This window comes from Haematobia irritans, chromosome 2 (assembly GCF_050003625.1).
Source record: "Haematobia irritans isolate KBUSLIRL chromosome 2, ASM5000362v1, whole genome shotgun sequence".
NCBI lineage: Eukaryota > Metazoa > Arthropoda > Insecta > Diptera > Muscidae > Haematobia > Haematobia irritans.
In genome coordinates, this window is record NC_134398.1 from 98879592 (window position 1) to 98894996 (window position 15405).

Consider the following 15405-nt stretch of genomic DNA (forward strand, 5'->3'; position numbering starts at 1 on the left):
GTTGGTACCCTATTTATATGCTGATGACATACATCTTTTATTTATTGGCAGTTCGATTAGTGATAATCTGCGCTGGCGAATAGAGTGTTGGTCGATGTTGAGAATTGGGAAGTCTGGTTTACCGCCCCCATTGAGGGACAAGTTTATATTTTCCAGGACTGCTAGGATTCCGCAGTTGATGATTCCCCATATGGTAACCAAATTTTACGAACGTTCTTTTCTGGTGAGAGTGATTCGTGCTTGGAATCGTCTTCCACTTGAATTAAGAAATTTTTCATATTCTGTTCCTATGTTTAGACACAAGGTTAGGTTAGGTTAGGTTATGTGGCAGCCCGATGTATCAAGCTCACTTAGACTATTCAGTCCATTGTGATACCACAGTGGTGAACTTCTCTCTTATCACTGAGTGCTGCCCGATTCCATGTTGAGCTCAATGACAAGGGACCTCCTTTTTATAGCCGAGTCCGAACGGCGTTCCACATTCCAGTGAAACCACTTAGAGAAGCTTTGAAACCCTCAGAAATGTCACCAGCATTACTGAGGTGGGATAATCCACCGCTGAAAAACTTTTTGGTGTTCGGTCGTAGCAGGAATCGAACCCACGACCTTGTGTATGCAAGGCGGGCATGCTAACCATTGCACCACGGTGGCTCTCGCTTTGCTTAGCCGACAACGTGCTTGGGTCGACTGATCCTAATTTCTTTAGGATAAACAAAGCATTTCTTCGTTCCTTGAATCTCTTTCGAGAGGGATTGCCTCCTTTTGATGTCGTCACCTTAGAAAAGGTTCGACTTGCCAAAGTGTCACCGCCAGTCGACCCGTGTTCAGGTCGATTAATTGGGCCTGACTCTTGGTCGCTGCCCAAATTTATAACTTCGGTCGCTACCCGTCCACTGGGCCCTGAAGTTAGCAACCCAGTGGATGACTTTGAATTTCGCTGCATGGTGGTTTATTATTTCCACCACACGTGAAATTCGTAATAAGTTATTACGATGAAATACTCCGCTATTAGAAAACACGTCCGTTCAGTTCGACGGTTGAATAATAACGACGGTTGAATAAGTGCGTAACTCAATGCCATAAAATGCCTGCCGGATTTTTGTTAGCAGTGAATAATGTAAGGACAAGAGCAATATATCAAGAAAAAGGAGACAATTGCGTGATGCTTCAAATCTGTTTTGATTTGTTTTTTTCTATCCCTCCTCAATGTTACTCATGAACAAACGATCGCCGTGTCGTTCTCGTTTTCGTTTTTGACGGCGGAGAAGTTTTTATTTTGGTTTTGGTCAAACAGTTTTTAACATCCATACATTAAAGGAAATTTAATTATAGTGTTCATAATTAAATATTCAGTTAAGGTTTTTCTCATTTGTATTGCTTAAATATTTACAATAATATTGCAAACAAATTTTCTATCGTGGCTGCCTCCATGTGCAGAAAGATATTGGCGGCGTTAGTTTTTTTTTGTAATTTGCTCAGTGATTTGTGCACCAAGAACACTTTGCAGAATTGAAGATGCAATATTTTTCATGCAATAAATTTGGTAAAATTCACTTTTCATAGCCCATTGGGAAAGCGGATAGTATTCACAAAAATCAAAGATAATTTTGCTTAAAACTTTTAAAAATTGTGGCAACACTATGCTTTCGAACACACTGAAAATCAGCTGATTAAAACAACCCCAAAATTTATACACCAACCAGAGGAAATTTCGGTTCAAATTTTAGATGGATTTTTAAAATCGTGGTTTCGGACATATAGAAGTGACTTTCCCAATAAAATTTGCAAATATTTATAAAAAAACATATTAAAGTTTCAGAATCTGTTATTTATTTGTTATAAAAACTTCTAAAACTCCAATTAATTTTTAATTGAAATGTCTTCAATCACAGAAATGATAATATTGTTACGTTTTTATATTGAGGCGTGTTTAATAACCCGACAACTAAAAACACACTTCTTTCAATAACGACAATCTACAATTTATTTGCTTCACTGATAGATTTCACTTAGCACTCCGGCTACTTTACAACTCGAGCTCAACTTAAAAAAAAAATATTCATATAATCTCATGTGTAGAAAATTTTATTTATGCATAGGTATGCATACAATATTTTTATACCCACCACCATAGAATGGTGACGGGGGTATAATAAGTTTGTCATGTGTTACAAACACATCGAAATATCGATTTCCGACTATATAAAGTATATATATTATTGATCAGGGAGAAATTCTAAGACGATATAACGATGTCCGTCTGTCTGTTGTAATCACGCTACAGTATTCACTAATGAAGCAATCGTGCTGAAATTTAGCACAAACTCGTCTTTTGTCTGCAGGCAGGTCAAGTTCGAAGATGGGCTATATCGGTCCATGTTTTGATATAGTCCCCATATAAACCGACCTCCCGATTTGGGGTCTTGGGCTTATAGAAATCGTAGTTTTTATCCAATTTTCCTGAAATTTGAAATCTAGAGGTATTTTATGACCATAAAGAGGTGTGCCAAAAATGGTGAGTATCGGTCCATATTTTGGTATAGCCCCCATATAGACCGATCTCCCGATTTTACTTCTTGGGCTTATAGAAACCGCAGTTTTTATTAAATTTACCGGAAATTGGAAATCTAGAGGTATTGTAAGACCACAAATACGTGTGCCAAAAATTGTGAGTATCGGTCCATGTTTTGGTATGGTCCCCATATTAAACGACCTCCCGATTTGGGGTCTTGGGCTTATAGAAACCGTAGTTTTTATCTAATTTGTCTGAAATTGGAAATCTAGAGGTATTTTCGGGTCATAAAGAGGTGTGCCGAAAACGGTGAGTATCGGTCCATATTTTAGTATAGCCCCCATAAGAACGATCTCCCGATTTAACTCCTTGGGTTTCTAGAAACCGTAGTTTTTATCTGATATGCCTGAAATTGTAAATATTCTGGTATTTTAGGCTCACAAAAACGTGTATCGGATTAAGTTTTTATCGGTCCATTTGGTAATGCCTCCATATAAACAGACTGCACTTCTTCAGGGTGTAGAAGGCGCACTGATCATGAAAATTGGTTGAAACTCAATGTAAAATTTCCAGATTTTACTTCTACAGATTTAAGATTTCAAATCAAGACGTTATTTTATAATTTTCTTGCACACTTACAAGAGATGTTAATGATTCCTCTAAAACTCAAACAAAAATGGTTCTTATAAATCCAGAATCTGATATAGTCTTCATAGGTGAAATCTTTAAATTTATCTTCGGGAAGTGTCCTCAAGTCCTCAAGCCCTCCTGAAATTTCAAAGGAAACCCTAATATTTGGTTCATGGTGGTGGGTATTTAAGATTCGGCCCGGCCGAACTTACTGCTGTATATACTTGTTATAATATTAAATTGAGCCGACGGGCTTTTTGGCCAGCAAATAAATGAATGACTTCTTCAGTCGGCACATTTATTCGGCGATGAACCGACATTAATGCCAATCCTTTGAGTCTACTCTCGCTAGTCGAATTTCTAAGATACGTCTTTAATCTCTTCATTGTTGAAAATGAACGTTCGGATGAGCACGTAGTAACTGCAGGGATGGAAAATGCAGTTCTATAGTACTTTTTTCAAACCTTTTTCACCCCGGTCAGTACCATAGTACCCCCGCGAATGATTTAGTACCTTTTGTGTAGACATTTTTGAGTCGATATCAGATTTATGGTACAATAGCTTTGACAAAATATTTTAATATTTTGAGAAATTACAAATTACAAATATGGCAAAACAGACCATGTGGGAAAAAAATCTATTTCGTAAAAGACATAGTCAAAAACAGGATTTTATTGAACTTCAAAAATGTTTTAGTCGAAAAACGAATGCGATTCTACATTACCGATTTTTTATTTCGGTAGAAAATGTTGTCAAAATTTTATTTCTATATAGAATTTTTGCAAAATTTTATTTTTATAGAAAATTTTGTCAAAATTTTATTTCAATTGAAAATTTTGTAAAAGATTTATTTCTATAGGAAATTTTTGCAAAATTTTATTTCTATAGAAAAAAATTTTGCAAAAATTTTTTTTTTCTATAGAATTTTTTTTGCAAAATTTTATTTCTTTAGAAAATTTTTGCAAAATTTTATTTATATAAAAAATTTTGTCAAAATTTTATTTTCTTTAAAATTCAGTCTCTTGACAATAATATTCCAGTGAAATTTTTGTTGAAATTTAGTAAAATGTACCTTTCCGATCAAAAACTACCTTTTTTGTACTTTCCTAAAAATTGTATTTTCCATCCCTGAGTTACTGGCAAAGTGACCAAAATTTTTAAAAGAATATGCACGTTTGGAAATATCTCTTTATTGCTTCCATCGCTAAATTAGGCAGGTTCTTTTCGCAGGTTTTGCGCCATTTCATTTACACATGTGTGTTTGGCTGTTTCGTTGTTGTTCTATGGCCAAACAAAGCGAGTCATGTTCACAAAAAGAACAACAAACACACATAAAAAGCAGATATACATTTTCCAAAAATGAAATTTGTGGTGCGAAAACAAAAACAATTTGTTATTTTCGACCGTCGTTTGACGGACTTTTCAACTAGTATTCTATGATTTGTGCAAGTTTTATAGGTAAGCGTTTTTCAAAATAAAACCTCCAGCTTTTCTTCAACATCTTCGAAAAGATTTTTCTATGCAGCTAAAAATATATATTTATTTATATAAAAATATTCATTCATTTCGGGGGGGGGGGGGTTGATCCCCCCACTTCCCCCCCTGAATACGGCCTTGATTTACCCTAAATTCTTAAAAGTAGATATGTATATAGCCCTAAGAATACAAAGCAGTTCGCTATACTACTAAGAAATTGATAATCCAACACAAAAATAGCAAATATCTTTATCTTACCCTAAACCCATAACAATAGTAATAATATATGTAGTAACAAATTTCAATATACCAATAAACCCCCTGACAAATTAACAATAGTTCATATAGTAGTTGCAGTAATTATAATATTGCCACCAGAGTCCCCAACTAACCGCAAACAATAATCACAAAACTAACAAAAAATAGTTACTAAAAATACCCACGCGTCAAAAGCTCTCAGAACCAAAGTGCTGCAATAGCCTACTACGGTACACCGAATCCGAGGCACCAAACATCCTCAAGGCGTCAGGAAGCCCGTGCAACTCTCACCTCAAAAGATCTCTCAACCAGCCCATTTTCGACCCTTGGTACGACCAATTGATTGCTCCGCGAGGAATGTGTGAACGCAAATGACTGCGTCAAAAACGAAGGGCACTGATTCCTCCATACCCTATAAAACAGCATCAGACTACGAATAGTTAATCAATTCGGAAATAATTTTCAATTACAGACGTGATTGAAAAATTTTCTGTTTCCAATTACACATGTAATTGATCCAATCACCTTTGTGATTCAATTTGAATAAATTTGAGCAATGGAAAGAGCGAAAAGAGAACAAGAGAACAACAATGTATGATGGAGAGATCAGTCTGTGGAAGTAACTCGTAACGAACCGTTGGGTTTTTGTTTTTCGCGTAAATTGAAAAACATGATTGGCGACATTCTGTCTGCTGCATTCAAAATGTGTGCATAAATATTTTAAATGCAACAACAAATCATAGCAAAGGGTTGAAATAAATAATGTGTGCAACAACAAATGGCCACGTGGTAAAGGTTTGAAAAAATATATGACAGAACGCATTTGAAATTTATTTTTGTGTTTTGTGGTATTGTAAAAATGAAAAACAATCTACGTTTATTGAAGGTAAGAAATTGTGAAGTATGAATACCATTTTCCATTGAAGCCTGTTTACATTAAACTGACTAAAATAATATATATTTTTATACCCACCACCATAGGATGGGGGGTATATTAACTTTGTCATTCCGTTTGTAACACATCGAAATATTGCTCTAAGACCCCATAAAGTATATATATTCTGGGTCGTGGTGAAATTCTGAGTCGATCTGAGCATGTCCGTCCGTCCGTCCGTCCGTCTGTTCAAATCACGATAACTTCCGAACGAAACAAGCTATCGACTTGAAACTTGGCACAAGTAGTTGTTATTGATGTAGGTCGGATGGTATTGCAAATGGGCCATATCGGTCCACTTTTACGTATAGCCCCCATATAAACGGACCCCAAAATTGGCTTGCGAGGCCTCTAAGAGAAGCAAATTTCATCCGATCCGGCTGAAATTTGGCACATGGTGTTACTATATGGTCTCTAACAACCATGCAAAAATTGGTCCACATCGGTCCATAATTATATATAGCCCCCATATAAACCGATCCCCCGATTTGGCTTGCGAGGCCCCTAAGAGAAGCAAATTTCATCCGATCCGGCTGGCCTCAAACTCCCATGCAAAAATTGGTCGATATCGGTCTATAATTATATATAGGCCCCATATAAACCGATCCCCAGATTTGACCTCCAGAGCCCCTTGGAAGAGCAAAATTCTTGCCATTCGGTTGAAATTTGGTACGTGATGTTAGTATATGGTATCCAACAACCATGCAGGAATTGGTTCCTATCAGTCCATAATTATATATAACTCCCATATAAACCGATCCCCAGATTTGACCTCCGGTGCCTTTTGGAGAAGCTAAATTCATCCGATCAGCTTGAAATTTGGTACGTGGTGGTAGTATATGATATTTAACAACCATGCCAAAAGTGGTCCATATCAGTCCATAATTGTACATAGCCCCATATAAACCGATCCCGAGATTTGGTTTTGGAACCTCTTGGAGGAGCAAATTTCATCCGAGTGAGTTGAAATTTGGTACATTGTGCTAGTATAGGGTCGTTAACAACTATGCCTAACTAGGTCCATATCGGTCTATAGTTATATATGGCACTCAGATAAATCGATCCCCAATCACACAAAAATTGGTCCATATCAAGTTCATAATTGTATATAGGCCCCATATAAGCGACCACCATATTTAAATTCTTGCTCTCTACGTACAAAAAGTCCATATCGATTCGTTATTATTTGTAGACTTAACTATACATAACTTTTTTGTCTAATATATACCATGTATGGACTAAATCACAGTCTTTCGTAGAAGTTTCTACGCAATCCATGGTGGTGGGTACATAAGATTCGGCCTGGCCGAACTTGCGGCCGTATGTACTTGTTTAATTTCTTTTAGTGAACAATTTTATTTCGTGAAATTGACCAATCAATCCTATCAACTCCATCATTTTTATCAAAGATATAAGAATATGTTTGCAATCAAAAGTTGATTACCGTATTGATCTTTTAACTTTATCAATTTTTTTCACTCCTAGTTTTCTTAAAACCAAGAGCGATATGGGTTTGTTGGAAGATTCACCTTGAAGTTGCGAAGTAGCGTTGGCATTAAATTGCATTTTTGTTTTACCTGCCTTCTTCAGTTTGAACCCAAGTAGAGAGCAGTATATCTGATATATAAACTAATTAGCTGAATTATGTAATGGTAAAAAAGTTATTTCTTTTGGAATTTAAAATATGAAAAATATCCGAAAATAATAAAAATATGTATTTTCCATTTATATTTTTGCAGAATTTGTAAAGTATCATCAATATAATACCAAATATTACATTGCTTTCCCATTATTTTTGTCTTTGATTGGTTCAAATTTTAATGTATTTTCCACTTATATTTTTGCAGAATTTGTAAAGTATCATCAATATAATACCAAATATTACATTGCTTTCCCATTATTTTTGTCTTTGATTGTTGGTTCAAATTTTAATAGACTATTTCAATGTGTGGAAATTTTGGAAAGGAATTGTTACTAAAATTAAATTACCGAGCTCATTAATAAACCTTTTTATGCTACAAGACTAAAACTGCAAAAGAAGATTATAAATCTGCAATCTGGAACTAAGAATTGAACTTGATATTCTATGCAGGTAATGTTTAACAAAATCAAGTTTTAATTGAACAAAATTAAATTCGAATTATTCTGTTTACTTTCAGAAAGACTAATTTAGCTTACAGACTGCTGATTTATTGGGAATCTAGGCGCATCTACATATTAGAAGGAACATGCTGACATGGTAATTGTGATATGGAAGATAATGATTTATATTGTTTATTTGTTTACATATAGTTGTTATTGATAGTAATTGTATGTGCACACAAAAAATTGTTTTCTGGTTCAATCACGAAATTAATTGTCTTCAATCACAGAAATGATAGTATCAATTAAAAAATTAATTGAAGGCCAATTAAAAAATTAATTGATCCAATTAAAAAATTAGTTGATACTATTAATTTTTGTGATTGATTTTTGTTTCAATTAAAAAATTTGTTGAATCAATTAAATTTTTAATTGAATATTTTTTAAAACTCAATTAAAATTTTAATTGGAAACATTTTCGTGAAATTTCTTTCTGTGTGTAAGTTATGTTAGAACAAAACACACAAATGGCAAGAACCAAATTTATTTGTCTATTGCATAATTAAAAAAAAAAATAAAATATTGAATATATTTTATAAGAAACACATATTTTCTTACACACAATTTTTTTTTGATATCAATCACGAAAATCGCGGATTCAATCATTTTTTTAATTGAAATGTCTTCAATCACGAAAATGATAGTATCAATCACCCATTTTGATTGAAAACCAACACGATTTTTAATTAAAAATTTAATTGACTTTTGTCACGGAATCAATTAATTGTGTGATTGAATCAATTAAAAACGTGATTGATTTTTAACATAAAATTCAATCACAGTTTTAATTGAATCAATTAAAATTTTAATTAATTTTGCGACAAAAATCAACTATTTGATTCATTCAATTAAATAATTAATTGAAATTGGCTATAAATTTCGATCAAAAAATTTATATATTGCGAACCCAAAATCGTATTTAGTTTTTTTCTTTTGAAATAAAAGAAAATATGTGTTTCTTATAAAACATATTTAATATTTTATTATTATTTGAATTATGCAATAGACAAATAAATTTGGTTCTTGTCATTTGTGTTTTGTTCTAACATAACTTACAAATACAACTACTATCAATAACAACTATAGGGTGAAAAAATAAATTATATAAATCATTATCTTCCTTATAATAATAACCATGTTAGCATGTTCCTTCTAATATGTAGATGCGCCTAGATTTCCAATAATTCAGCAGCCTGTAAGCTAAATTAGTTTTCCTGAAAGTAAACAGAATAATTCGAATTTAATTTTGTTCAATTAAAAGTTAATTTTGTTAAACATTACCTGCATAGAATATCAAGTTCAATTCTTAGTTCCAGGTTGCAGATTTATAATCTTCTTTTGCAGTTGTAGTCTTTTAGCATAAAAAGGTGTATTAAGGAGCTCGGTAATTTAATTTTAGTAACAATTCCTTTCCAAAATTTCCACATATTAAAATCGTCTATTAAAATTTGAACCAATCAAAGACAAAAATAATTGGAAAGCAATGTAATATTTGGTATTATATTGATGATACTTTGCAAATTCTGGAAATAGAAAAAAATATAAATGGAAAATACATATTTTTAGTATTTTCTGATATTTTTCATATTTTTAAATCCAAAAGAAAGAACTTTTTTACCATTACATAATTCAGCTTATTAGTTTATATACCAGATATGCTGCTCTCTACTTGGGTTCAAACTGAAAAAGGCAGGTAAAACAAAAATGCAATTTAATGCCAACGCTACTTCGCAACTTCAAGGTGAATCTTCCAACAAACCCATACCGCTCTTGGTTTTAAGAAAACTAGGAGTGAAAAAAATTTATAATTTTAAAAGATCAATACGGTACCCACTTTTTTATTGCAAACATATTATTATATATTTGATAAAATGATGGAGTTGATGGGATTGATTGGTCAATTTCACGAAATAAAATTGGTCACTAAAAGAAATGAATAAAAAATATATTATTTTAGTCCGTTTAATGTAAACAGGCTTCAATGGAAAACGGTATTCACATTTCACAGTTTTTTACCGTCAATAAACGTAGATTGTTTTCCATTTTTACAATATCACAAAACACAAACACAGGTAATTTCAAATGCGTTCTGCCACGTGTCCGTTTGTTGTTCCACACTTTATTTATTTCAACCCTTTGCTATGATTTGTTGTTGCGTTCAAAATATTTATGCACGCATTTTGAATCCAGCAGACAGAATGTCGCCAATCATGTTTTTCAATTTACGCGAAAAACAAAAACCCAACCGTTCGTTACGAGTTACTTCCACAGACTGATCTCTCCATCATACATTGTTGAATAAATACCCATTCTCTTGTTCTCTTTTCGCTCTTTCCATTGCTCAAAATTATTCAGTTTCAATCACAAAGGTGATTGGATCAATCACATATGTAATTGGAAACGGAAAAAAAATTCAATCACGTTTGTAATTGAAAATTATTTCCGAATTGAATCCGTTTCCAAATTCAATTAAGTGTTTAATTGAAAAAATGTTGGTGATAATTTTTTTGTGTGTACTTAAACTAAGGGAAATATTTACAGGGACTATTTATAATGGGAATAAAATGATACAAAACGTATATACATAACAACATAATGTATACACCAGGTCCGCTAAGCCTATTGTATTATATCTTCTTTAATCGTCTTCGAGGTGTGGGAGACACATTGGAGACAGATAGCTTTTAGTCCTTAGTATGTTTTCATAATGGGGCCTGTCTAACAGATGATCTAGAATCATGAGATCGGTATATCTTCGAAAGTGTCTATTGGCCTGTTCAATCATAAGTCGATTTTGCTGTGAAATATAAACGTCCCGTCAGCTCTTTGTCTTTTTCTAAGGTCCAGGCAGTATGTCAGCATGCTCCGCTCAAATATTCTCAATATTTCCATTTGATGCGATGAAATCATGGCCCAGGCTGGTAACGCATATGACAACGTCGGTCGCACAATTTGTTTATAAATGGTAAGTTTCACTTTCCTACTCAAGTCCTCCTCTCATTGTCCTCTCTTACTGAGTGCCTTACTCTTCTCAGGACCTCATCAATATGTTTTGTAAATCTCATGCTTTCCTGGAGCACAACCCAAAGATATTTGATGCTTTCTTCATTCTCCACAAGTTGGCCTCATATTGTTATTTTAGGTTGAAATCTTTTGGCGTTACGATATAGCCCCTTTCTATTGCCTTTGAGGATGGTCGACTGGCATTTCTCTATGTTTAGTCGTAGGCGCCATTTAATGGAATATTCATTACGAATATTTAGATATTGCTCCAGACGTCGAGCCGCAGTCCTGGCCCTAGTATGGATTGCAGCTACTAGGATATTATCCGCGTAGATTAGCAACATATCATCTCCATGGGGTTGAGGTATGTCTGTTAGATAAATCTTATACATCACAGTACCCTTCGGTGATTTTTTCATTAATCATGACCAGTGCATGCGTTGTCGACATACCCCTTCTAAAGCCCTATTGTCCATCACCCAAGACATTAGCCTCATCGATATGTTCATTAAGTTTCTCAAGTATTATTATTTCAAATACTTTGCCCAAACTCGAAAGGAGTGATAATGGCCGGTAAGAGTTAGGACATGTGGGGTCCTCTCCAGGTTTCAAAATCGGGATTGCCCTGACGTTTCCCAAGGCCTCGTTTGTTTTTCTTAGGACATGATTCGGTATTTCGGATTTCACCGGATTTCAAAAATCGTAACGGTGGTTGTGGTACTCCATGCGCTATTGTCCCATCTGCTCTAGGTTAGTTTAGGTTAGGTTGCAGCCCGATATATCAAGCTCACTTAGACTATTCAGTCCATTGTGATACCACAGTGGCGAACTTCTCTCTTAACACTGAGTGCTGCCCGATTCCATGTTAAGCTCAATGACAAGGGACCTCCTTTTTATAGCCGAGTCCGAACGGCGCTCCACATTGCAGTGAAACCACTTAGAGAAGCTTCGAAACACTCAGAAATGTCACCAGCATTACAGAGGTGGTATACTCCACCGCTGAAAAACTTATTGGTGTTCGGTCGAAGCAGGAATCGAACCCACGACCTTGTGTATGCAAGGCGGTCATGCTAACCATTGCACCACGGGAATGTTAACCATTGCTCTATAAATTTGTCCAAATTATATTGTCGGTATATATACATCAGACCGAGAATCTTCTCCAAACTGACTAGCTCCCTCTGCCCTCTGTTTATATACGGACGATTAAGAAACTAATGCCTATATTCATAATAATTTACCGACAGTTTATCGAAGGAATTTGTATGGTAATAGTAGGTTTAAAGTTTACGTAAACTTTTATGAATATGGGGGTAAGAACACAAATGATGTTTAGAAAGGTACTAGAAAATAAAGATGATTCTAACAAGTGATGACGTAATTTTATCGTTACAATTTGAAATTTTAAATTAACGGAAACTAATTTAAATACACTTAAATGTAGAAATATGAAATTCGTAACACTGCCTCCCGCCTAAGTCTGTTCGTCCCGAATAGGCACAGTATCCGTTCCGTAAGGAGCCAAACGTTCAAGATGTTCAACTTTCACCTTTGACCTTGGGCTGTCATTCTTCTGGAATGCGACAGACCACATAATTGATCTTCTTGATGATTTTATATGGGTCTTGTTTATAGTTTAGGGCATAATCCTTTCTTTGGTTGCGGGTTGAATAGCAGAACCAGTTGTCCTTCTTTGAAGCCCTCAGTGTTCGCTACAGATCATATCTCGCCTTCTCCTGTTGCTGACCATTTTTATTTTGATGCGCACCGATTCGTGAACTTCGCCAAATGTGTTTGGTATGTCGTTACTGTTCCATGGCGAGCTCATTAGGTTTAGCGCCCAATATAAAATCTCCAGGCAACTTCAATTCCGTTCCGAATAGAACCTTGGCCGGACGGTACCCCGTAGCGACATATCCAGTTTCGGTCGACAACATCCACAATTGTTTTTGCCTCTTGGTTTGGAATTGCATAAACCTCCGGCCACTTGCTGAAATAATCCATGCAGGATATCGAACAAACAGTGGAGCGGATTTCAAAGGCCTTCAACATATCACTAAAAGCTGTATGCCCTAGGGGAAAGCAAGGGGGAAAATCGACCGCCATGGTGGTCTACGGAGTTAAGTAATATGAGGAAATCCTGCAAGAAGCTCTTTAACAAAGCGAAGTCCACAAGAGCTGCGGAGGATTGGAACACTTACAAGATGAATCTAAGAGGATATAAACGAGAACTGGGAAGGGCTCAGCATAAATCTTGGAATGATTACTGTAGCAGGATTGAAAATACGTCCGAGGCTTTCCGACAACGGAAGGCACTAGCATCCACTAACTCCGCTCCAGGTTTCATTAAAACATCGGAGGGCAATTGGACAACGTCCAGTGAGGAGACATTGGAGGTACTTTTGGACACACATTTTCAGAAAATCAGACGGTTAAACCATGTTCTGGCGGTGCATCAGAGGCCCAGCGGTCATTTCCTATCAAACCTCTGCATCGAATACAGAAGCAATTACTTCAAGCACACGCCACACAATTCGAGTAGTAACTTCATTGTCCATTTTTCAAACGAGTAAAATATAAACCTTGCAAATTGTGAACCAGAACAAATAGAACCCAATAAAGCAATGTTCTGAAGTATTCGAGTGTAATCGGAATCCCAATTGTGCAGGCCTTTGTTTCCTATCGAGGAAATTGTATCGGAATCTAAAATAAAATGGACTTTAAACAGTTTTGGGCCATTCAAATCCTCCGGACCTGATGGAATTACTCCGGCGGAGTTACAAGCAGTGACTCGTAGAATTGTCCTTTGGTTGACGGTGATATATAAAGGATGTATAAACTTACCATATATTCCAGAAAAGTGGAAAAAAGTCGTTTTCATACCTAAAGCGGGAAAACCCTATCACTTGAGTGTGAAAAATTTCCGGCCAATCAGCTTATCCTCATTCCTACTTATGAGTCTGGAGAGGATGATAGATATTTATCTTAGAACTAGCGTCGATTCAAGTTTAAGGCCTGGTTATGCATCCAAAAACGGGACGTAAGCGTAGCTAGGCGTGTCAGCTGTTTGTTTTTGATATACGACAGCCTATACAAACGATTACCCAACGTTTCCACAATGTAGACGTGTCGTATGATTCAGAAATAACAAAAGTTGGCGTGTCGTTGTCGTATCAGCTGATCAAAAAAAAAAAAAAAAAAAACAAGCGTCATCAATTGAAAGAATATGGAAAAAGGTGTTTAGTGAAAATATAGTTAATTAAAACATACAAATGTGCTGTGTTCGGTTAAAATGGATGAAGAGAAATTGATATTATGCGTGCAGTCGCATGAATGCATTTATAATAAATTCAGTGCAGAATACCGACTTTCCAAAAAAGCAATAAATTGAAAACTTCTTTACTCATACGAGTATGTTTGAAGAAATGTTCATCATCATGTAGTTTTTGTTATTTATGTGGAAAATTCCAATCTCTATTGATTGGGCGACCAGACCACCTTCTTTTTCGACGAGTTTTACACTTCTGATTTTTTATATATAGTCTCCACAAGTTTAAAAGACTTAGATTCACTTCTATATCACTCCAGTTCATTTTGAATTTTAAACAAATCAATATCTTTTGTGCCTCTTTTTGATAGCTTCTTTATTAACTTGCCGATCATATGCTACGTTTTTTTCATTTAGGCTAATTGCCAAAAAATTATACGTTGCCGTTACGCTAGGGCTACGCTACATTTTTAGATGCATAACCATGCCTTTACTCTCGAAACGACAGCATGCATACTCGAAGGGCAGGTCTTCTGAGACCGCATTGCATGAACTAGTCAGCTTTATTGAAGGCTCACTATCGTTCAATGAATACATAATCGTGGCGTTTCTAGACATCGAAGGGCCATTCAATAACGTCTATCCGAGCTCTATATTAAATGGACTGATAACTCTGAATGTTGATCCAGGTGTACTTAGGCTGTTAGACCAATTTCTAATGAAGCGACGTATTTCAGCCACACTAGGACAAGCAAACAAACAAAGATATGTGAACAGAGGCACTCCCAAAGGAGGAGTTCTATCACCTATTCTTTGTTATGTTGCTATAAACAATCTTCTGGTTTTTCTAGAAAAAGTAAGGACAGAAGTGGTGGCATACGCAGACGATTTAAACTTTTAACTATTTAATATTACGTTCGATAATCTTTTGAAAGTGAAATGTCTGACACAACTACATAAAATAATTTACACTAAAGAACCTCAGCACCTTTACAACTGTATTCGTTTTGTCCGATTAAACAGAGGACTAAAAGTAATACACCCACGAATCAAGCCATTGATATCAGAGAGACAACTCTTTATATTTAGTTTTCGTCTTTGGAACTCCTTACCATCGCGTTTACAAACTATAAGCAATGCTAATTTGTTCAAAAAAGATGTTGATGTGCGTATCAACGTGAC

At 35.2% G+C, this 15405-nt stretch overlaps 1 protein-coding gene and 1 long non-coding RNA gene across 3 annotated transcripts in view; one reads left to right on the plus strand and one right to left on the minus strand.

Moving 5' to 3' along the window:
* Positions 1 to 15405, plus strand: part of Ptpa (Phosphotyrosyl phosphatase activator) — a 49765-nt gene that overhangs the window by 12619 nt on the left and 21741 nt on the right. The window lies entirely within an intron of this gene.
* On the minus strand, positions 8908 to 9430 carry LOC142223456 (uncharacterized). Its single transcript, XR_012718741.1, has 2 exons — positions 9234 to 9430; positions 8908 to 9152 (listed from the first exon to the last, which is right to left on the minus strand). It is a non-coding gene; the product is annotated as an uncharacterized LOC142223456 (long non-coding RNA).